A 10292-nucleotide genomic window follows, 5' to 3' on the forward strand; every position below is an offset into this window, starting at 1 on the left:
GAATTAGGAGCCCTCAGTTTTCCATTATCAAGGGACAGAAGAGCTTCCATTCTCTCTTCTCATCCCCAATGTGACTGGGTAAAAAGGCCATGTGGTCACCTGTGGAAAGCTGAAAGGCCTAACTTACTCGTCAAACCCTTGCTGCCCCCTGCTGGCCTGCCAAGACCCTTGTCCCCTCTCTCCAGAGAAAACGAAGTCACTCGGATGGGGAGGGTGGATTCTCGCATTGTGACCACCGAGTGTGAGGAGCAGGGGTTCACTGAGGTCTAGAGGGCTGGGCTCTGCGGTCTCAGAGCTCAGAGACCATGTGACATGTCCCTTCCACTCACAGATGGGGAAATGGTTGTCCAGAGAAGAGAGGAGTTAGCCCGCAACAACAAAACCCCATCTTGAGCTCTTCCCCAAGTTCCATTTCAGGGACAATCCCCCATTTCCAGAAGGTAGCAACTGGGGACCCAGGCCCCAGATAGAGCCACAGCTCATACCTCATTCGAAAATTGCTGAGGTTCTCCTGGGGCTGCATGCACCCTTCCACCCTGCGACCACACGTATCATCAGTGGTGAGGTTGTGGATAGGGGACTCGGCTGCCACTTTCTCCTGCTCTGAAGGGGGACAGTTCTGACATCTGGTGGACATCACCAATAGGCACCATATATGGCCCCTGCACTTCAGAGACCACTGAGGGAATGACTAGCAGTGTCCCTACCCCTGTCAGAGCCCCTCACATACTCAACTTTCTCTTTCACAAATCCCCAGCCAGCCACCCAGCAGGCCTTGGGAACTCCAGGTGGGCCCGCCCTAAATTGGGGCAGGCAGCCCCTTCCGAAGAATTGTCCACAGAGAACGGGAGGGGTGATCTTCATGAGAGGGATGTCATTGTGCTCTAAACTGCGGATGTATTTCTCATGAATGTTGATTTTCTCGACATATCTCTCCTGTTGAGGCCGCTTTGCTGGCTTATCGTTCCCATACATAATTTCCCTTGCTCCAAAAATCAGTCTCCAGTCATATACTTTTCTGTGGGCACAGAGGCAAGCAAGGTCATCCTCAGAATGGACGGGCTCGACAGAAACCTCTGGTGACCATGATCCTCAGAGCCCTCCCTCAGCAAGGGCCTGGGCCAACCCACTCATGGTCTGCTTGCGACAAGGCCCAGAGCCCCAGGGAGACTGCGCACAGAGGGCCCTGGAGAATATCCCTTTCTTGGAGGAGCCTTTCTGAAGACCTCTCTCCACGCACTCCTGCACGTAATTTTTGGAGACTAAGCAGTGGGCATCATTAGGCAGCCAAAGGGTATTCAGCAAGGGGCCTCCGCACACATGGTACCTTTGGATATTATGGGACATGAATACCTGGAGGCTGACCAACCAGGGACAGTCCCCGATTGTTGCATCCTGCCCTCCGACGATACGGCACTTCCCGGTGGTTTCTGCCTGAACCGTAACCAAAAGGGGGCTCTGGGGAGAGACCAGGGGCACAGTTCAAACCAAGAAGAGGCACAGCCTGTCCTCGCACCTGGCCGATGGTGGAATCAGGGTTAGAGGGCTGGGCAAAGTGGGGCACCAGGAGTGTGGAGGGTCCAAGGGGCAGCTGCTGAGGAGAGGCGCTGTCAGGGCGGGAGGGGAGCAGGAATCTACAGGCTTCAGGACCTAGTTGTGAGGAGTATGTGTTCTGGGGTCTTGTGGGTTTAGCCCAAAGGCGACATAGGAAGCAGGACCGATGTTAAGGGCCCTAGAATTATGGGAGATCCCGAGACAGAAGGGGAGGTTAGAGCTGGAGAGAGAGAGGTGTAATGGCTGGAAGTCTTTAGAGACAATTTTGGGCGGGAGACTCAGAAAACAGCCACAGGCCTCTTGGGGCTGCAGTGTGGGGTTGGATGGTGGCAGGAGGAGGGAGAGTAGCAAAGCCAGGTGCATTGATGCCAGGTATGGGGAGCAGCGGGGGTCCAGGTGTTGAATTTCTGGGAACTTGGAGAGGCCACAAGAGTTTGGGGGTACCTTGGGGGTTGTCAGAGTCCAAGGTGGAGGTGGGACCCTAGAAGAATGCCATGACAATACCTGGGGTCTTTGGGGTCAGCCACAGGTGGGGCACCTCACTATCTGTGGGAAGAAAGGGGTTTCTAAAATTTGGTACTTGATGTGCAAGAGGCAGTGTGGTCAGTCTCTAGGTGAGGTAAGGACCCCAGCGTCTGGGCTACGGGAGGCATAGGAACCCAGGGATCAGCCCTGGGGTCTTTCAGCTGATGAAGCTGGGAGCAAGGACGGTCTGAGTTGGGGATGTGGGTTACACCCGTGAGACCCAGGGGACTACTAAGGCCCAAGCTTGGCCTCCTTCCTAGCCCTGGACAGAGGGAGTCTGGGTGGGGCTTGCTATTCAGAAGACACTCTTTCCACTCCCCGGAGGTGTCCCTGACTCTTATTCACACGTGGTGTTATTTTTAGCAACGACACACACTGCCAAATCCAGCAGAATGGCAGTTCGCAGCATCTCTATCTTATACCTGGCCAGCCAGGCCTGGAAGCCCAGTGACTTCGCAAAGCTCTGTGGCCTCCTGACCAATCAGCATGGCTACATCCACCCTCCCCCCACCCCTATAGTCCCGCCAGACAGGAGCCCTTTTGCTTAAATGGTTCAGGCTGAAACAAGATCCCAGCTTTCTCTACAGGCTCCTCTGCACCCCTCGGGTGATGGGGGCTCAGTTCAGCCCCCTCCCTCTGTCCCAACGCCAGGATCTTCATTCGCAGTTACCCTTCAAATGTTCCGTGTCATCTGAGGATCCAGTTTTGTGCAGTGTCAGGGTATGCCACTCATGCAAGTTGCAACCACAGGTCCTGTTCCAAATCCTGGGTTGAAGGGCAGTTCTGTCCCTCTCTGTCAAGATGATGCAGCATGTCAATGGTCACAGGGTGTTGGGCTCACCAGATTAATCGATCCTTAACACTGTGTAGGGCAAATTGTCTTTCCCTCTTCCAAGTACATATTATCAGCACACTTTTCAAAGAGCCACTTTGAATTTCTCTAATTTAGGACTACAAAGCCCACCTTTCTATTCACTGCTGAGTATCACAGGGTCTGGTGTTTCCTACCTGAGTGTCTCCAGGTCTCCTCTCTGGGACCTACATGCAGGAAGAGGTGTCTCCTAAACCTGAGGGTCAGGAATTCTCACCACAATCACCTGAATATCCTGAGGTTTCATTTTTTCTGATTGTCAAGAGACGACATCTCACCGACGGGAGGATGACAAATGCTCACCTCACATACCTGCATTTGAAGAAGTTTCACCCTACTGTAAGAGTGTGAGGAGGTCACACCTCCACCTGCATGAAAGGCAGTGTTCCCTCCTTTCCCTGAGTGTAAGTTCTCCACCAGACAATCTGAGCATCAAGAGGTTGTCCCTTGCCTGCCGGCGTGTCAGGACACCTCATAGTTTCTTCCTGAGTGTTATGAGGTTTCAGATTGTTAAATGAGCTTTATTCTCCTACTAACTTTCTAACTGAATGTCACACTTTCTCAGCTCACATAACATTCGGGAGATGACATGCCCTTCAACTCAATGTCCAGCAGGTCTTATATATCTTTACTGGAGTATCAGGAACCATCATCTCCTAAACCTAACCCTAATCCTAACCCTAAACCTAATCCTAAACCCTAAACCTAACCATAACACTAAACCTCACCCTAACCCTAGCCCTAGCCCTAACGCTCACCCTCACCCTATCCCTAACCCTTACCCTATCCCAGTGCTGGTCAGAAGAGAATCTGGAAGGCCAGCCATCCAGAGCCCACGCTAGCCCAGTCAGAGACTCCCTGAGCCCAGAGCGAGCCTTCCCCTGCCTGCCCCGCCACACACTTGCCCCTGAGCATCATGATGGCCTATTCTTGACCATGAAGGTGAGCTGGCCACCTAGGAGGGGAGTCCAGCTGGTGGGACAGGCTGTAGATACAGGACAGAGTGACACCATGTGAGCTAGCAGGAGCCACATTCTAGTCTCCCTCACGGAGCCTGCTCTGGAGCAGGAGTCTGGGCGCCTAGAGGCCAGCACACAGCAGGGTCTGTGCTGACCAGGCAGCCATGGACCCTAGGAAGAGTCCACTCTGTCCTCTCGCCACTCATGCCTGTTCTCACCTTTCCTCACTGTGGAGCTGCAGGAGTAGGAACCAGGCCCCATTGGGCTGGTTCAGCTCCAGCTTGTAAAGATTTCACAGCCCCTAGAGTAGCTGGATTTCCTCGGGCCAGAGGGAGAACTGGCTGTGGACAAGGACTGAGCTGGGAGAGAATGCAGGGCCTTGTAGAGGGTGAAGGATGGGGCAGGGGCCGAGTCCTGTGGTCACTGCTCATGTCTAAAATGGGCTGAAATCCCTGAATGCCCACGGGGTCACTCATTATGGTAATGGCCCCCTGCACATTGGAATCCTGTTGGTGGGCCCCTCCACCCCAGCCTCCTTCCCACCCCTCTGACTCCAGCCAGGGCTGCAGCCAGGGACAGCATGACATGTGACATGTAACATGTAACAACCATGTTACAGCATGGGCCAGAAAAGCAAATGTCCCTGTGCACTCAACCCCACCTCAACTATTGGCCATTTCTTGTCACTTGAGCTGAGGTCAAAGGATTGGGAGTCGGGGCTTGAGGAGGGTCCGGGGCCAGACTTTGTATTTGGGGGGCAAGGCCATCCAGACAAGCTTGTGCTGAGCCTGAGGAGGGGTTTAGTGTGGAGACCCCAGCTGCAGGCCCCTCTGTCCACGGAGGCCCCCTCAGCCTGCCCCAGTTCATCTGCTGCTGGGGGAGAGCCTGCCCCCTCCTCTCTGCCTGAGAGCTCTCTCCTGCACCAGGTGCCTCCTCTCCTGCCATCCATTGCCATTCTGCATCCTGGGAGGGTGGCTACCCCGAGTTCCTCTAGCTGTTGAGGGAACACCTGCCCACTCCTCTGTGCCTGAGGTTTCTCTCTTGCATCAGGTGCACCTCCTCTCCTGTCAGTCACTCTCACCCTGCACCCCAGAGTATGGCTACCCTGACAACCACCAGCCCTTGGGACAGAGCTGCTGTGGGTGAGATGTGGTCTCCCAGCAGACCTGAGCACCAGGTCCCCACAGTGCTCCCTCTCCTCCTGCAGGCTCACTGTGCCACACCCTCCCTCAGTCTCCCTTGGCCCAAGTCTTCCTCTGTTCGCGGACCATCCTTGACCCAGGATCCACACGCTGGGACTGAGAGCAGGTCGTCTGGACCTCCTGGACTCTCACTTCCGTGCCCGTGACATGGGCACATTCTGGCATCACAGACTGCTCAGAGGAGACGCAGCACAGGAAGAGGCAGACCACTGCAAGGGAGATGGCTAGTGACCCCAGGAGGAGCACACAGTCCTTGCAAAATCACCGGGCTCACAGGACCCAGCGTGGGATGTGGATATCAGGCCAGGGAACACAGGGAGTCCTGGAGGGGGTGGCCCTGGCGGTAGGTCTTGGAAAGGTCCCAGAAGAGGCAGGAGACAAGGAAAATGACAGGACAGAGCTTCCCAAGGAGGTTGATGGAAGGATCAGAAAATCGCAGAGACCCTTGGGGAAACTCAGAGGCCTTGGAGATGTTGGCTGAAACGCTGTCATTTGGTCCGAAAGTTGGGTCACAACAATCCAGTCGATACTGGATGATTTACTCTTTGTTGATTCTAGGAATCAGTAGGTACCTGCCAGTAGAACTTACATTTCATGAAGTCTAGGATATACTTACTTTTCATCACTTTTTAGGAATAGATTTTTCTAGAGGAAGTGCTAAGCATGGGTCTTCCATTCTTTGGGTTGTGCAACTGGCCTCTGTTTCCAGGAGCTGATTCCTGGTCCTCATCACCACTGTTAACTCTGAGGACTGCCCCCGTCACCTCCCACAGTGGACATGACCATGTGGGTTGGGGGGTGCTCACTGATGAAGCCGCAGTGCTCAGTACACAGCCGGCACCCCAGATCATCTGCTGAATGAGGGAGGAAGGAGGGAGGGTTGGAGGGAGGGAGGGAAGGGGAGGGAGGGTTGGAGGTGGGGAATGAATGAGCGATAGAATGAATGAGGGAGGGAGTAAATCCACAGAAGCTGGGTCCATAAATCAGGATTCCTTATTTGGGGTGAGGTCCGAGGGCATCACTGCCCGGGCCCTGGATGGTGGCTCAGGGCACGTCCATCTGTCCTCCCAGTGCTGACCTTCCTTCTCCTTGGACCCGCTGTCATCCTGGATCTTCTCCCTCTCCTCCTCAAACAATTCTCAATGTTCCCAGGGGCAGAGTGGCAAGAGGGGTGGGTCTTAGCAGGGGCTTCCCAGATCCTGTGCCCTTGATGAGACCAGGACTGTATCTGTAGGGCATTCTATCATGAGAACTGGGACCGTGAATCCCACCCATCTCCTTGGGCATTAGTGTTGTTCCATTTCCTGCTCGCTCCAGCACCGCTGTGATGAACACTCCTGACAATACATGTGTGAAAAATCGAGCCATAGTTTATGGGGCTGAGTCCGAGACTGAGGATGGGTGCCCCTGTGGCCTGGGATGGGTGGTGCTCCCTGTTCTCCCAGACAGGGATGCCTGTCACCCTTCTCTCCAGGGGACCTCTACTTCCTCACGTTCTCCCCAGGGCTGCTGGTCCCCAGACCCGACACCTGCCATTCTGAGGGTGACCAGCGTTGCCTCCAAAGAGTTTCCTTAGCTGGAGTGCTTCCCCAGGACCTCCAACATCTCTGACACATATTCTCTTCGTGCCTAGTCTTCCGCCTTGGACTTGCTTGTGTTTGGTCTCCATCCCTGTGGAACCCAGTGACTGGGAGCGTGGTTTGGACGAGAGTCAGGTGAAACCTTTCTCTCACCTTGGGTTGTGAGCAATGCTTTTGCCCTTTGTGGTGTGTCTTCCAGCTTTCTGCATTTCCCTGGTTTCCTGTGTGGGTCTCAGGAGGAACCAGCACTGTCCTGTCTGGGGTCAGGCTGTGGTGTCCCAGCAGGTCCACGGGTCTCTGCCCTGAGATTGCACCCATAATTCCTAAAGTGGCCTGTTTGATTATATCTGATGTGTAATCCATCAGGGATTTCAATATCAAATAAGGGAAATTTTATGACAAATAAACACAGAAGAAAAGGAGTCCCCTTTGAAAATAGGGGGGCAGACACAAAGGCCCCTCTTGTGTGATTCCAATTACAGAAACATCAGGAATCAGTAAAGGAACAGAGATAGATTGAATCTTAGGTGTTGCCAGGTTCTGGGCTGGGGGAGAAAAGGGCAGAGAGGGCTTCTGTTTCAGGGACTCCTTTGGGGAATGAGATATTCTGCGGCAATGTTCTGGGGTGTGGTGGCACAGCGTTGGGCATGTATTTAATGCTCAGGACGTGTTCAATTGAAAACAAGTAATTTCATTTAAAACAAATAATACACAGTATACAGAACAAGGAAGGATAAAATACCAGTTAATATGTACCAGAGAGAAAGAACACAGTGGGAGGGGATGAAACAATCGGGCAGGTTCTCGGTTTCCGGCGATGGAACTAAGGGTAATTGTATAAGTAGCTCTCCCTGCAGGGCTATGGGCTGTGGATGTGGTTGTGGGAGCCTTGCAGGAGCAGGAGTAGGGCAAGGGCTCAGGATCGGGGCAGGGACAGGGGCAGGGACAGAGCTAAGAGCAGGGGCAGTGGCAGGGGCAAGGGGAGGGACAGGGTCAGCAGTAGTGGCAGATGCAGGATCAAGGGCAGGAGCAGGGACAGGATCTGGGTCAGGGGCAGGAACGGGACCACTGGCAGGGACAGGGGAAGGGGCAGCAGCTCTGGCAGGAGTATGGACAGGGACAGAAGCAACGGTAGGATCTGGGTCAGGGACAATGGCTCTGGCAGGGTCAGGAGCAGGAACAGGGGCAGGGGCAGGAACGGGACCCCTGGCAGGGGCAGGGGAAGGGGCAGCAGCTCTGGCAGGAGTACGGACAGGGGCAGGAACAAGGGTAGGATGTGGGTCAGGGACAGTGTCTCTGGCAGGGACAGGAGCAGGAACAGGGCAGCTGTAGGAACAAGAGCACAGGCAGGGGCAGGGGCTAGGCAGGGCAGAGGCAGGGGTAAGTGAAGGGGCAGGAGCAGGGTCAGGATCTGGGTCCTGACAGGGGCAGGTGCTGGGGTGTGGGAATGGGGAGTGGCGGGATCTATAGCAGGGGCAGGGGCAGGGCCTAGCGCAGGAGCAGGTGCCAGTTCTTCCTGGACAGCGCCAAGCTCTCCTTGGTCAGGTGCCGAGTCACCTGCAAGCTCCTGGTCTCCTTTTGAAGTCACTGCAAGCATAAGCCCTCCCTCCAGATCCGGCTCTAGCTCCTCAGGTGGTGGAGCAGCTGTGAGAGGAGAAAAGCTCACCCACATGCCTCCTCTCTGTGGGTCTTTGCAGAGACAGAGCCCAGCCCAGGGCCTCCCAGAGAAGCCATAGCCGGGATGGAACCCTCACGGGGACTTCTCCCCAACTGCAGTCCACCGCTGTGCTCTGTGCCCAGTCGTTGCTCCTGGCCCCACACCAGCCTCTGGGGGCTCCTCCCTGTGGGGCCAGTACCGACCCGTCCCCACACACCACAAACACCCAGCCCCAGCCTTCTCACCCTCAGCCTCGGCCTCCGTGTGTTCCGGCTCCTGGACCACTGTCCGGTGGACAACCACCTGAGACAGTGTGCTACCGGACAGTGGTCTGGGTGGTGTAGGAGGTGTTCCCCTACAATCCACAGCATCTGCTTCTGGGGAACCCTATGTGGTCAGCCCCTCTGTTGAGGAGATGTAGGGCGTGACCACCAGCCTCCTCTCCATGTCCTCCGTGGCCTTCTGCAAAAAGAGGGACCGGTAGCCGACCCCGTGACATCACAGCCCTGCCCGGCCATAGGAACTGTCCTCCTGCCGAGTCCCCCTGCTGCTCCCAAATCAACACAGCCCTGTGCGTGCACAGTCCTGCATCAGGGATGCAGTGACCCATCCCTGCATGGCTATCAGGATAAAACTCTGGCAGAAGGGGCAACACCCGCACACCCCATCCCACACAGCCAGCGTTGACCTTGAACATGACCTGCCCCCTGGTTATCTGACCCCTCATCAGCCTACTTCTGCTCGGGGTGGCCTCACCCTGCATGACCACTCTTTACACACACATACACACACACACGCACACACACACAGACAAACACGCCGTCCACACACGTGTACCCACACACTCACACACAGACACACACACGCACACACACAGAAACACACACACACACATAGACACACACACAGGGAGGGCACCTGGGGCTACACAGGTCATCAGAGCGAGTGGGGTGGGTGGCCGTCTCTGGGCCTCATGGTGTCACCTTTCTGTCCTTCCAGCCAAATGGCCAGAGGCGATGGGGAGCCCTGACATGAAATCCCCAGCGGGGGACAGCGTCTGCAGGGCGCGATTTCTTCCGCCTTCAGCCACCGGACCTTGGAAAGAAACATGCGAACATCTTGGTTTGAAGATCTCCAACGAAATGAGCTGGGCAGGGGGCTGTCTGTGGAATGTGGGTGCCTGGTTATCAGGGCTCCAAATTCTGTTGGGCTCTGTTGTCAGGGAATTGAAGTCAACACTGCCTGGGTTCCACTTACCCAAATTCCTCCTCACACAAGAGCCCCACGAGTGCCCCCTCATCCGGCTGCTCAATGCTCATCCTCCCCCCATGACCCATCCACACAGTGACACACACAGAGCCCATCCACGGGCCCCGGGAGGCCTGGGAACAGCTGGTGTCTCTGCTGTGATGGCACACAGCTGGGTTCAGACCTGGTTCCTGTGCGTGCCCAGAGCTGTGACCCTGGACAGATCCTGTGCCTCTCAGGACCTCCCCAGCCTCCCCATGTGCACATCTGTGTATTCTGGATTCTACTACTAGTTACACCATTGGGGTTAGGACCTCTATACATGTTCCATACCTGCCTTTACAGGAGGCTGGTGCATACTTGAAAATGCAAGAATGAGCCAGGAACTGGCCTTGGCATGGAATACAGCTCAGAGGGGCTTGGGTCTGCTTTGGGGTCCAGGCAAAGCCACCTCCTCCTGCTTGTGTCCCAGCACTCGTGGGAAGGTAGGAATGACCTGATTCTGACTTGTCCTCTCACAAAACAGACCTCCAGAGGTTCCCATTAGGGTTAGGCTCAGGTCTCAGGGCCTCGTCTGTGCCCGTGTGCTGGACAGTCCCCACAGTGGCCCCTGGCACCCCTGAATCCTGGTCACACATCCCTGTGGAATCCCCTCCCCTCCAGGGTGGATGGCCTTTGTGATGGCGCTCTCAGGAA

General features: G+C 55.4%; 1 pseudogene; it reads right to left on the reverse strand.

The window, feature by feature from the left end:
* Positions 1–485: 485 nt before the first annotated feature.
* LOC141372116 (acrosin-like) lies at positions 486–9667 on the reverse strand (annotated as a pseudogene).
* Between the last annotated feature and the right edge of the window lie 625 nt (positions 9668–10292).

This window comes from Callorhinus ursinus, unplaced genomic scaffold (assembly GCF_003265705.2).
Source record: "Callorhinus ursinus isolate GAN/ISIS: 27379988/994484 unplaced genomic scaffold, GSC_fseal_2.0 scaffold1149, whole genome shotgun sequence".
In the NCBI taxonomy this organism is placed as follows: Eukaryota; Metazoa; Chordata; class Mammalia; order Carnivora; family Otariidae; genus Callorhinus; species Callorhinus ursinus.